Source organism: Diceros bicornis, chromosome 16 (genome assembly GCF_020826845.1).
Source record: "Diceros bicornis minor isolate mBicDic1 chromosome 16, mDicBic1.mat.cur, whole genome shotgun sequence".
NCBI classification, from domain to species: domain Eukaryota; kingdom Metazoa; phylum Chordata; class Mammalia; order Perissodactyla; family Rhinocerotidae; genus Diceros; species Diceros bicornis.
Window position 1 is genome coordinate 18,898,648 of NC_080755.1, and position 14,577 is coordinate 18,913,224.

General features: G+C 39.1%; 1 long non-coding RNA gene across 1 annotated transcript in view; it reads right to left on the reverse strand.

Moving 5' to 3' along the window:
• Positions 1-1,827: 1,827 nt before the first annotated feature.
• LOC131415329 (uncharacterized) overlaps positions 1,828-14,577 on the reverse strand; it is a 91,968-nt gene continuing 79,218 nt past the window's right edge. The window contains exon 6 of the long non-coding RNA XR_009222419.1: positions 1,828-1,877. This is a non-coding gene — a long non-coding RNA (uncharacterized LOC131415329). The remainder of the gene's footprint in view (positions 1,878-14,577) is intronic.

Sequence of the window (14,577 nt, forward strand, 5' to 3'; positions counted from 1 at the left end):
CCCCTAATGGGATGGGTAGCAGTGGCCTCTTATATTTTGTGATTTACTTCCTAAACACTTTTCCTCATTTACCCCTCAGTTCCATAATCATAGGTCCCCTTATGGCTGAAATGGGTCCTCCTCCATAGTCTCCCAGCTGGCCTCCCTAATGCTAGCCTTGTTTGTTTCCAATTCGCCTTTCACATACCACACCACCATCAACTTTGAAAATGCAAATATGATCATCTCCCCCCAACCCCCATCCCTGGTGAAAACACTTTAATGACGCCCTAGTGGATGTAAAACAAGTGCAAATTGCTCAGCACAACCTACTAGGCTTTCCAAGTTCTGGTTCCTGCCTCTCTCTCTCCTCTTGGCCAATTAAGCTTATGCTCCAGTAACATATAACTTCTCAGACTTTTTCAAACTAGCCATGCTCTCTTGTGTCTTTTCTTTTCCCAGGTGTTTCTTTCAAGATGTACCTCAAGCACATCTTCCATCATAATGTTTTCCCCCATCCCCTCCCTGTCCACCTCATGACTGTTCCTGTCCTTCACTCTTATTTATTTCCCTTATTGTTCTTGTTACCCTGTATTCAACACATCCTTTATTTTATTGTATGTTTACCTCCCCCAGGAGACTATGACTTCCTGGAACACAAAAACTCGCATATTGATTTTTGTATTTCTAGTATTTATGACAGTGCCTGGCATGGTGAGTGAATCTTAAATTGCTTATCAACTAGGGGAGCAGTACTGATATTTCTGATATCAGCGTTACTGCTTTACCAATATCAGAGGTGTGTCTGCAAAGGGGTAAAAGATGTATGTCTCTGTAATCACATTAAGTCCATGGGTGTTCCCAGGCTCCAGTGAGCAAGGACCGCTTCCACAGCAGGCCTGGGTCTTTTGTTCAAGTCTACCTTGAACAAAATACTGAATACCTTTCTTCCTATTGTAAGGACTCTGGAGCTCTATTCTCAACCAAAATTTCCCTGATGAATATGGTCTACTTTATTGCAAAGCATACTAGCCCATACTCCAGGGCTCTTCAGTCCAATTGGCTCCCTGAGGATTCTGCCCCAGAGACCCAAAAGGAGACCCATGGGCTGGGTGTGAAGGAGATGCCAGACTGCTACTGCCTGATTGCCTCCCTACCATGGACTCAATGGCTAAGTGAGATATTTGCTTCTAGGAAATATCAAAAGCTGGAAACAACAAAAGCTGCAGTAGCACCAATGAGGCTAGTCTAGGTAAAACTCAAAAACAAGAATTACTCCAAATTCACTATCTTTTACTTTTTGTTCCATTTGATTGTATTTTTCTGCTTTTATCCTGTACATATCTGCTTTAGACAAATTTATAATTGGTACAAACTTTATTTTTTTCTCGGTCACTACTTCAAGTAAATCATATTTTCAATTGTTCTGGGTTGCTTTAAAAGTTTCCCCTTTACTTGCTATTATAGTTTAATTCTTGAATTTGGATGGTAAAGAAGAAAATAACTTCCTGTGAGTATCCTCCTTTTGATCAGTTAGGCATGGCTGAATTCCCATTGACTAAATCAGTCTCACTGTGAGTCACTGAAGACCATTCTTAATAGGCTGGACTGTCATAATTGTTCTTGCTATAAAGTGATTTCCACTTCATTTATACAGCACTTAATTTTTTAATGTGTTTTAAGGAATAATTTGACAGGGTCTAATTTGATCATTTCTATAGACAAATTATTTTAAAGACAATAACTTTCCTTACAAAATGACTGAAGTTATCTTCACCTATATATGGGTTTCTCAAAATTGCAATTTTTGGATGAACCAGGAACATCTTCATGTACATGAATTACATACTCTTGAGTTCATATTCTTGTGCCTCTCCTCCTCGAAGACAGATGAGGCCCTGGAAGAAGAGCGCAGGAAAACCACAAGCAATCACCAGTGAGGGTCAGGGGCCAGTCATCTAAGGCCAGATCCTTTTTTGCCCTAATAGCCAAAATAGAGTATACTTCACTGACCCCTGTGTCTAGCAACTGGGGTTCTCCCTCCTGCTGTGTGTGAGGATTAGAGACTCTCGGTTGGGCCAAACTCTGATGATGTAAAGATGGTGGCAATCTGCTTGTTTACCTGGGCAATTTCACCCTTTGTCTGGTGCAGGGCTCAGAGTGAATTGCTATTTACCTGTCTACAAGTCTGCCTTGTCATTCCCTTGTCTCCTACATTCTAGACTGATTCTGGCAAAGTCATGATTCAAAGTCAAAGTTGTCATTTACTGAATTACTCAGTAGCCCTCAAATGACTTTTGTTAGTTATACTCCTTTCTGAGTGGTAGTCATGAACCTTGACATAAAAGATATGACTTCCTAAAGCCATGTGCCGCTCAGGAGCCCCCTAAGAGCCCCTTCACCATGGCCAGAGGACACAGGAGGTCTTAAGGACTGTGACACCCAGCAAAGACCTGGGCCATCTGCAGATGTGGCCAAATCGTCTCTTGGAGAAATATTGCTCTAGGACCTTGAAGCTTTCAAGTCTACTTTGGAGAAATCTCATTCAAGCTTTCAGACCTAATGACTTGTGATATTTGAGGAAAACAAAGATAATGTAGTGGAGATTTGCAAAGCTATCTAAAGCAAGTCAAGCAAGTGTTTTATTACTTCAGAAAAAGGAATGGCCATGTTCTTGGGAAATCTAATTTGTTCAATAACAAGTCATCCCAGAAAAATGACAACTCATGCTCAAAATGTCATAAGACTAGTTGTGCAATATTCCTGTATTGAATCATTTATTCAACAATACTGACTGTCACCTAGAGGTTACAGTCCAAAGGAAAATATCAAATTATGAAAGATTTTATCTGTAGTACATATGTCAAGCTCAAAAGGAAACAATATTAAAGCAAAAACAAAGGTGTTTGAGTGTCCTTCTGGAACCTTAAAAATGGCAAACTGCTTCTCATATTCAGGTTAGCATTCCCAGACGATGTCTTTTTTAGCTTGATGCCAAAGGTGATGCCACAACCACTCCATTCAAAGACTTGCCTAGTCTTGAGTTGGAAGAACAATTTTTAGTTTTCAATTACAGGTGTAAATGAAAATGACACGTCACATTGAAGTTTCCAGGTAAGTGGAAACTACACTCATCTTGACCCCTGCCCTCCACCAAAGGAATAAGAACAATATTGATAAAGAATCTGGCACAGAGTAAAATAATCTAGTGGAGCCCAAACCTGTATAAGAATACTGTTAAATAGTCATTTGTATGTAGTCCAAGGATGAGATCAGAAAGGCCTAGAGGTGCATTTTTATGTCTTTGTCCTCATTCCTTCCAAAAGCATAAAAGTAAAACATTAGAGTCTGGTGAAAGGAAATAGTCTGCAAAATACAACATGATTACATTAGAAACCACGTCCATATTAAGGGCCTCTCAACTATATGCTCTCTTTATGGCATAACAGGGCAGGAGGCATGGAGGGGATGGGGTAAGAAGGTGAACTAACCTATCAAATAGAATTCCTTAAAAAATTGCAGGCAAAATGGTTGCATTACTATACACTGAAAACGAACAATCCAAAAAGAAAAGTAAGAAAACAACTCCATTTACAATAGCATCAAAAATAATAAAATACTGAGGAATAAATTTAAACAAAGAGGCAGAAGACTTATACACTGAAAAATACAAAATGTTGCTGAAAGAAATTAAAGAAGACACAAATAAATGGAAAGACATCCTGTGTCCATGGATGGGAAACTTAATATTGTTAAGATGTTAATACTACCCAAAGTGATCTACAGATTCACCGCAATCTCTATCAAAATCCCAATGACATTTTTTGCAGAAATAGAAAAATCCTAAAATTTACATGGAATCTCAAGGGACTCTGAGTAGGCCAATCTTGAAAAAGAACAAAGTTGGAGATCTCATACTTCCTAATTTCAAAACTTACTATAAAGCTAAAGTAATCACAAGAGTGTGGCATAAAGACAGACGTATAGACCAAGGGAATAGATGAGACAGCCCAGAAATAAGTCCTCATATGTATAGACAGATGATTTTCAACATGGTTGTCAAGACCATTCAATGGGGAAAAGACAGTCTTTTCAACAAATAATATTGGGAAAACTGGATATGTAAAGGAACGAATTCTCACCCTAAACTTAACTCAGATTGGATTAAAAACCTAAATGTAAGAGCCAAAACTACAAAACTCAGAGAAAAAAACATAAGATAAAGCACATGACATTGGATTTGGCAATGAATTCTTGGATATGACATCAAAAGCACTGGTAACAAAAGGAAAAATAGATAAATGAGACTTCATCAAAATCAAAAACTTTTATGCATCAAAGGATACTATCAACAGAGAGAAAAGGCAACCTAGAGAATGGGAGAAAATATTTGCAAATCACATATCTGATAAGGGGTTCATATCCATAATATATAAAGATCTCCAACAGCTCAACAACAAAAAATCAAACAACTTGATTAAATAATGGGGAAAGGACTTGAAAAGGTATTTCTCCAAAGGCATACAAATGGCCATAAGCACATGAAAAGGTGTTCAACATCACTAATCTTCAGGGAAATGCAAATCAAAACTACAATGAGATAACACTTCACACCCATTTGGATGACTATTATAAAAACAAACAGAGAGTCGGAAGTCAAGATGGCAGCGTAGGCAGACTCTGAACTCACCTCCTCCCCCGGACACAGCCAATTTACAACTACTCGTGGAAAAATTACCCTTGACACAGAACTGAAAACCGGATAAGAGGAACTCCTGCAACAACGGACAATCCTAATTGAGGTGGAAGAGGCAGAAACTCCCTTCTGGAGAGGAAAAACGCCACCTTCACAAGCCGCAGTGCCTCACGGTCGCCCAGGAGCAGCCCAAAGGTACGCAGCCCTCCCTGGAGGAGCGGGACCATGAGCAGGGGAGCGGCCCCGCTGTGGGCATTTTGTGGACCCAGCACAATCCAGACGAGTGGCATAATGTCTGACTTTGCCTGCTACTAAAACATTGGGGAGTACCCCCAGAAAAGCTGGTTTACAAAGAAATTAAAACCGGCTCTTAAAGGGCCCATGCGCAAACTCATCCATTTCAGAAAGCAACCTAAAATCACCAGAAAGAAAGGTGCACAGTGCTTTGGTGAAAAGACCAAATAGGCCCTGATTCAGGACCTGATAGGCCCTGAGTGCATCTCAGTGAGAGGTGAGACTTCTCCAGGGACTGGGACATTGGCGGTGGCCATTGTTGTGGCCTGGCGTGGGCGTGCTGACACAACGCCATTGGAGTTCTCCCTGAGGCCTGCTAGCCCAGAGTCTGCCCCACCCGCTAGAGCACCCACTTGATCCAGCTCAGCCAGGGCAGGCAGCCCACCCTAGAGACTGGCCCCACCCAATAACAAGCCCTCAGGCAACTTGTGGGCCTGCATAGATTGGTGACTGGATTCTCTGCAGTCTGGCAACTGAGCTGACTTGAGTGGGGCAGGGCCTGCACAAGGAGTCAGTGGAGAGTGCGGGGCAGTGGTGGAGTGTGTGGGGCTCCCGCCTTGGAGAAACTGGGTCCGTGTCGGGAGGTCGGGGCGCACACACAGGGCAGGACTGTGTTGACTGTGTGTGTGGACCTGTGGGCGGCAGGGCTTGTCAGCTCCAGAAGACTTGTGCTTCTCAAAGACGCACATAGGGGGTTTGCCCCACCTTCCAAAGCCTGAAATAATTGGGTGCTCCCGTGCCTGAGCCTAGCCCCACCCAGCTGCAATCCTCAGAGAGCTGACAAGAGACCTAAAGGCTGAAGGCTTATAGCAATTGTAAGCCCCTGAGCCTAACAACCTGCCATGCTGGGGGCCTACTCACTTAAAAGAAATACTGCAACACAAATGTGGTATTAGAACTTGCAGCCAACTGTGCTGGCACTCCACACACCTGATAAAGAGACTGAAGGGCCCCCAACAACTACAAGCAGCTGAGCATTATGACAGCTGGCCAGGAGCATAACTCGGCCTCCCTGGGCGCCTACAGGGAGAGCAAACAGGTTACAACAGAAGGACACACGTAGCCCACATAGGGGTCACCCCTGAAACATTGAGAACTGAGGGAAGCACACTGCAGGCCTCCTAAGGCATCACTTAAGTAAGGTCACCTATCCAAGAGCAGGGGACGTAGCTGACCTACCTAATATGTAGACACAGCATAGGGAAAGAGGCAAAGGAATACATTCCAAGTAAGGGAACAGGACAAAACCCCAGAAAAGGAACTAAGTGAAACAGAAATGAGCAACCTACCCGACAGAGAATTCAAACTAAGAGTGTTAAGGATGCTCACTGATCTGGGGAGAAGAATAGATGCACTCGGTGAGAATGTCAACAGAGATGTGGAAGATATAAAAAAGAACCAATCAGAAATGAAGAATACAATACTGGAAATGAAAAATTCACTAGAGGGACTCAAAAGCAGAGTAGAGGATACAGAAGAACGGATCTGCGAGCTGGATGAAAGACTAGAAGAAATTACCCAAGGTGAACAGGTAAAAGAGAAAAGAATTAAAAAGAGTGAGGACAGTCTAAGGGACCTCTGGGACAACATCAAGCGCACTAACATCCGTGTTCTAGGTGTCCCGGAAGGAGAAGAGCGAGACAAAGGGGCAGAGAATCTATTTCAAGAAATAATAGATGAGGGGCCGGCCCGGTGGCGCAAACGGTGAAGTGCACGCGTTCCACTGGGGCGGCCCAGGGTTCACCAGTTCGGATCCCGGACGCACACCGACGCACCACTTGCTAAGCCATGCTGTGGCGGCGTCCCATATAAAAAAGTGGAGGAAGATGGGCACAGATGTTAGCCCAGGGCCCATCTTCCTCAGCAAAAAAGAGGAGGATTGGCATCGGATGTTAGCTCAGGGTTGGTCTTCCTCACAAAAAAAAAAAAAAAAAGAAATAATAGATGAAAACTTCCCTAACCTAAGGAAGGAAACAGACCTCCAGGTACAGGAATCACAGAGAGCCCCAAACAAGATAAACCTAAAGAGGCCCACACCAAGACACATCATAATCAAAATGTCCAGAATTAAAGATAAAGAGAGAATCCTAAAAGCTGCAAGAGAAAGTCAAGTTACATACAAAGGAAACCCCATAAGGCTATCAGCTGACTTCTCAGCAGAAACCTTACAGGCCAGAAGAGAGTGGCACAATATATTTAAAGTGCTAAAAGGAAAAAACTTACAGCCAAGAATACTCTACCCAGCAAGGTTATCATTCAAAATGGAAGGAGACATCAAAAATTTCCCAGACAAGCAAAAATTAAAGGAGTTTGTCACCAAGAAACCAGTGCTACAAGAAATGTTAAAGGGACTGATTTAAGGGGAAAAGAGAAGACCACAAATAGGAAAAATTATCTATTTCCATGATAAGAAAGTAATGGATACAAATGCACAAAAAAGAGGTTAGATATCATATCAAAAACATAAAAGGAAGGAGGAGTGGAGTTAAAGAGTAGAGCTTTCAGACAGAGGTCAAACTAAAGAGACCATCAATTCTGTATAGAAGAAGAAAGGAACAGAGAAGGACTACTAAAACACTGAGAAAAAAAAAGTTTAAAAATGGCAGTAAGTACATACTTATCAATAGCTACTTTAAACGTCAATGGACTAAATGCTCCAATTAAAAGGCATAGGGTGGCTGATGGGATAAAACAACAAGACTCATATATATGATGCATACAAGAGACACACTTCAGACCTAAAGACACTCACAAACTGAAAGTGAAGGGATGGAAAACGATACTCCACGCAAATGGCAATGAAAAGAAAGCTGGGGTAGCAGTACTCATATGAGACAAAATAGACTTTAAAACAAAAACTGTAAAAAGAGACAAAGAAGGGCATTAGATAATGATCAAGGGAACAATCCAACAAGAGGATATAACACTTGTAAATATCTATGCACCCAATGTAGGTGCACCTAAATATATAAAGCAATTATTAACAGACATAAAAACAGAAATAGACAGTAACACAATAATAGTAGAGGACTTTAACACTCCACTTACACCAACGGATAGATCATCCACACAGAAGATCAATAAAGAAACATTGGCCTTAACGACACACTAAAACAGATGGACCTAGTAGACATATACAGAGCATTGCATCCAAAAACTGAAGAATACACGTTCTTTTCAAATGCACATGGAACATTCTCCAGGATTGATCACATATTAGGCCACAAAACAAGTCTCCACAAATTTAAGAAGGTTGAAATAATACCAAGCATCTTTTCTGACCACAACAGTATGAAACTAGAAATCAACTATAGGAAGAAAATCAGAAAAGCCACAAATACATGGAGATTAAGCAAAATGCTACTGAACAATGACTGGGTCAATGAAGAAATCAAAGAAGAAATCAAAAAATACCTGTAGACAAATGAAAATGAAAATACGACATGTCAGAATTTATGGGATACAGCAAAAGCGGTTCTAAGAGGGAAGTTTATAGCGATACAGGCCTATCTCAACAAACAAGAAAACTCTCAAATAAACAATCTAACAATGCACCCAAAGCAACTGGAAAGAGAAGAACAAACAAAGCCCCAAATCAGTAGAAGAAGGGAAATAATAAAAATCAGAGCAGAAATAAATGAAACAGAGACCAAAAAAATAATAGAAAAAATTAATAAAACCAAGAGCTGGTTCTTAGAAAAGATCAACAAAATTGACAAACCTTTAGGTAGACTCACCAAGAAAAAAAGAGAGAAGGCACAAATAAGTAAAATCAGAAATGGAAGAGGAGAGGTTACAACAGACTCCTCAGAAATACAAAAGATTATAAGAGAATACTATGAAAAGCTATATGCCAACAAATTCGACAATCTGGAAGAAATGGATAAATTCTTAGAATCATACAACCTTCCAAAACTGGATCAAGAAGAAGTAGAGAATTTGAATAGACCAATCACCAGTAAGGAGATCGAAACAGTAATCACAAACCTCCCCAACAATAAAAGTCCAGGACCAGACGGCTTCCCTGGTGAATTCTACCAAACATTCAAAGAAGACTTAATACCTATCCTTCTCAAACTCTTCCAAAAATTGAGGAGGGGGGGAAGCTCCCTAACTCATTCTACGAAGCTGACATTACCCTGATACCAAAACCAGACAAGGACAACACAAAAAAAAAAGAAAATTACAGACCAATATCACTGATGAACATCGATGCAAAAATCCTCAACAAAATACTAGCAAATCGCATACAACAATACGTTAAAAAGATTATACACCATGATCAAGTGGGATTTATTCCAGGTATGCAGGGATGGTTTAACATTCGCAAATCAATCAACGTGATACACCACATTAATAAAATGAAGAATAAAAATCACATGATCATCTCAATAGATGCAGAGAAAGCATTTGACAAGATACAGCATCCAATTATGATAAAAACTCTGAATAAAATGGGTATAGAAGGAAAGTACCTCAACGTAATAAAGGCCATATATGAGAAACCCACAGCTAATATCATTCTCAATGGTGAAAAACTGAAAGCTATCCCTCTAAGAACAGGAACCAGACAAGGATGCCCACTGTCACCACTCCTATTTAACATAGTACTGGAAGTCCTAGTCAGAGCAATCAGGCAAGAGAAAGAAAGAAAAGGGATCCAAATTGGAAAGGAAGAAGTGAAACTGTCACTATTTGCGGATGACATGATTTTATATATAGAAAACCCTAAAGAATCCACCAGAAAACTTTTAGAAGTAATAAACGAATACGGTAAAGTTGCAGGATACAAAATCAACATACAAAAATCAGTTGCATTTCTATACACTACTAACGAAGTAGCAGAAAGAGAAATTAAGACTACAACCCCATTTACAATTGCAACAAAAAGAATAAAATACCTAGGAATAAACTTAACCAAAGAGGTGAAAGAGCTGTACACGGTATAAAACATTGCTGAAAGAAACTGAAGACGACACAAAGAAATGAAAAGATATTCCGTGCTCTTGGATTGGAAGAATTAACATAGTTAAGATGTCCATACTTCCTAAAGCAATCTATAGATTCAATGCAATCCCTATCAAAGTTCCAACAACATTTTTCACAGAAATAGAACAAAGAATCCTAAAATTTATATGGAACAACAAAAGACCCCGAAGAGCTAAAGGAATCCTGAGAAAAAAGAACCAAGCTGGAGGTATCACACTCCCTGATTTCAAAATATACTACAAAGCTATAGTAACCAAAACAGCATGGTACTGGCACAAAAACAGATACACAGATCAATGGAATAGAATTGAAAGCCCAGAAATAAACCCACACATCTATGGACAGCTAATCTTTGAAAAGGAGCCAAGAACATACAATGGAGAAAAGAAAGTCTCTTCAACAAATGGTGTTGGGAAAACTGGATACCCACATGCAAAAAAATGAAAGTAGACCCTTACCTTACACCACACACTAAAAGACCCTTACCTTACACCACACACTAAAAGTAACTCCAAATGGATTAAAGACTTGAATGTAAGACCTGAAACTATGAAACTTCTAGAAGAAAACATAGGCAGTACGCTCTTTGACATCAGTCTTAGCAACATATTTTCAAGCACCATGTCTGACCGGGCAAGAGAAACAATAGTAAAAATAAACAAATGGGACTACATCAAACTAAAAACCTTCTGCACAGCAAAGGAAACAATAAACAAAACGAAAAGACAACCTAACAATTGGGAGAAGATATTTGCAAACCATACATCTGATAAGGGCTTAACCTCCAAAATATATAAAGAACTCATGCATCTCAACAACAAAAAACTACCAACCCAAGTAAAAAATGGGCAAAAGACCTGAACAGACATTTCTCCAAAGAAGATATACAGATGGCCAACAGACACATGAAAAGATGTTCAACATCATTAACTATCAGGGAAAAGCAAATCAAAACTACAATGAGATATCACCTCATGCCCGTCAGAATGGCTATAATTAACAAGACAGGAAACAACATGCATTGGAGAGGATGTGGAGAGAAGGGAACTCTCAGACACTGCTGGTGGGAGTGCAAACTGGTGCAGCCACTATGAAAAACAGTATGGAGATTCCTCAAAAAATCAAGGATAGAACTACCATATGATCCAGCTATTCCACTGCTGGGTATTTATCCAAAGAACTTGAAAACACCAATGCATAAAGATACATGCACCCCTGTGTTCACTGCAGCGTTATTCACAATAGCCAAGACTTGGAAGCAACCTAAGTGCCCATCAAGGGACGAATGGATAAAGAAGATGTGGTATATATACACAATGGACTACTCAGCCATAAGAAACGATGAAATCCAGCCATTTGTGACAACATGGATGGACATTGAGGGTATTATGCAAAGTGAAATAAGTCAGAGGGAGAAGGTCAAATACCGTATGATTTCCTTCATTAAGTAGTAGATAATAACAACAATAAACAAACACATAGAGACAGAGATTGGATTGGTGGTTACCAGAGGGGAAGGGGGGAGGGAGGAGGGCGAAAGGGATAACTCAGCACATGTGTATGGTGATGGGTTATAATTAGTATTGGGTGGTGAACATGATGTAATCTATGCAGAAATAGAAGTATAATGATGTACACCTGAAATTTATACAATGTTATAACCAATGTTACTGCAATAAACAAAAAATTTAAAAAAAAAAAGAAAAAGTAAATAAATAAAACAATGATGAAATAAAAAAAAAAAAAATGCCAGAGTCATAAAACACCGTAAAAGGCTGAGGAACAGTTACAGATTAAAGGAGACTAAAAAACCAAAAAACACAATCAAATGCAATGTGAAATCCTGAGATTGAAGGAGATATAAAGAGCATTATTGGGAAATTGGAAGTTTTAAATACGAATTGATATATATAAATGTAAATATGAATTGAATAATATTATAGTACCAATGTTAACATCCCAAATTTGATCATTGCACAATAGTTATATGAGAGAATATCGTTCTTATTAACATGTTGGGGTCAAGTTAAACAGGAGTTTATTGAACTATTGCAATTCTTCTCTAACTATGTAATTAGTTCAAAATAAAAGTTAAAAAATATCAAAAAAATAAAAATAAATAAATAAAAACAAACAAAATAACAAGTATAGGTAAAGATGTGGAGAAACTGGAAATCTTGTGCACTATTCCTGGGAATGTAAAATGGTGTAGCCACTATGCAAAACAGTATGGTGGTTCCTCAAAAAATCAGAAATAAAATTATCATATGATCCTGCACTTCCACTTCTGGGTATATACCCAAAAGAACTGAAGCAGGCTCTCAAAGAGATATTTGTATAACCATGTTCATAACAGCATATTCACAATAGTCAAAAGGTGGAAGTAACCCAAGTGTATATCAACAGAAGAATGGATGAACAGGGCCAGCCCCGTGGCTTAGCGGTTAAGTGCACACGCTCCACTGCTGGCGGCCCGGGTTCGGATCCCGGCCATGCACCGACGCACAGCTTGTCCAGCCATGCTGAGGCCGCGTCCCACGTACAGCAGCTAGAAGGATGTGCAGCTATGACATACAACTATCTACTGGGGCTTTCCGGGGAAAAATAAATAAATAAAAAATTTAAAAAAAAAGAATGGATGAACAAAATGTGGTACAACAGAATATTATTTAGTCTTAAAAGGGAAGCAAATTTTAACACACACTACAACATGGATGAACCTTAAAGACATTATGCTAAGTGAAATAAGCCAGACATAAAAGGACAAATACTGTATGACTGCATTTATATGAAGTACCTAGAGTAGTCAAACTCATAGAGAAGAAAGTAGAATGGTGGCTGTTGGGGGCTGGAGGAGGAAGGAATGCGGAATTATTGTTTAAGGAGTACAGAGTTTCTGTTTGAGATGATGAAAAAGTTCTGATATAGATAGTGGTGATGTTTGCACACAATGTGAATGTAGTTACTGCCACTGGATTGCACACTTAAAGATGGTAAAATGGTAAATGTTATGTTATGTATATTTTACCACGATACAAAAAATTGCAGGCAATCTTACAAGGAGGGTTTAGGATATAATCACTTAAAGACTATAAGTTGCTGTGCATCCTCTCTGAGAAAGTAACACAGAAAGTCCTCTGTAAGACATGAATCACATTTACCTTAGATGTAAACATATCATCTAAATACATTCTGATATCTAAACTGTAACCTAGAGGAATAAAACCAGCAAGTTAGAAATTACTGACTCATTGTTTGATTCCCATACTTACATATTGTGAAAGCATTAGAAGCATGAAGGCAAAATATCCAGAATTAAACATATTTCCAGAACAATCAGTAGCTAAAAGAAAATGTAGCAATAGGAAGAAGTCGATTTGTTTCCAGAGAGAGCACTCAGAAAGATTTCTGAGCTTCAGATTGAATCGAAATATTTCTGGGAATGTTGCCTTCAACAATTTATTCAGAAATGCTTCTGGGCCATTGAGGAAACGTGTTCAGGGACAGAAAAGACAGAAAAATAATTGATATCAACAAAACTTTTAATTTTTTAATGTAATATAGAGTTCCTTCATCGCAATATTTACAATTTGTCATTACTATTTTTATCTTCTGTTCACCTCTTTACTCTCTCTCATAGCAGAATATAAGCTCCATGAGTATAGAGATCTTACCTGTCTAAATCACCATGCACCACTAAGAATGCAACAAAATTTAGCATATAGTAAATATTTAATATATACTCGCTGAATACATGAATAAACAACTTTTTATCTCCAACAGTACCTGACAGGGCATCTTACGCATGGTAGATGCTCAATAAATATTCGTTGATCTGATTATGTATGCAAAAAAGAAAACTGATGTTGAGTTACAAGTTTATGACGGCACAATAAGACTTTCACTGGGACCTCAAGGAATAGGTATTGTATTTTACTTAAGACATCATGGATTGTAAGATGAACAATTATTTTAGGGAAGTTTGAGAAAGAAAAAATTTTGCTGATTAAGCCATGACCCACCATTAATTGTAATACACATCTTGATTGCAGAGATTTTAAGAATGTGAAAAATGTGCATGTTAGAATTTAAGAAATACAATATGTAACATAGAATTTTCCCTAAGACCTATTGTAACATGTCTCTCTCTTCATGGAAATCTTGGACTGGAAAGAACCCTCAAGGGCATTAGTCTAAATTTTCATACAGTGTGAAGGCATTTTATTTGTTCATAAAATGATGGGAATGAAATTAAGGTCCATATAAACCCAATGATGTTTAAGCAGCATTTGAGATGAGGAGAAAGGTGGAATTGAAATTCTTTCCCTCTACAACCCCTACTACTTTATCAGATTCTGAGCATACATTCTTACGAGGGAGAAGGAAGAAGCAGACTAAGAAGGGAGTAAGGCAGCAGCAGTCTTGATCAAATTCGACCCTCTAAAGATCAGCTTGCATGCAATGACCGGCAGGGACCAAAAGAGGTCGCAGAGAGACCAGATAGGAGGCTATTGCAGGATTCCCAGTGAGAGTTACTGGTAGCCTGGACTAGGATGCTGAAGGTGGGGGTGGGGAGAAGTACACAGATTCAGGACACATTAGAGAGGCTATATGGACAG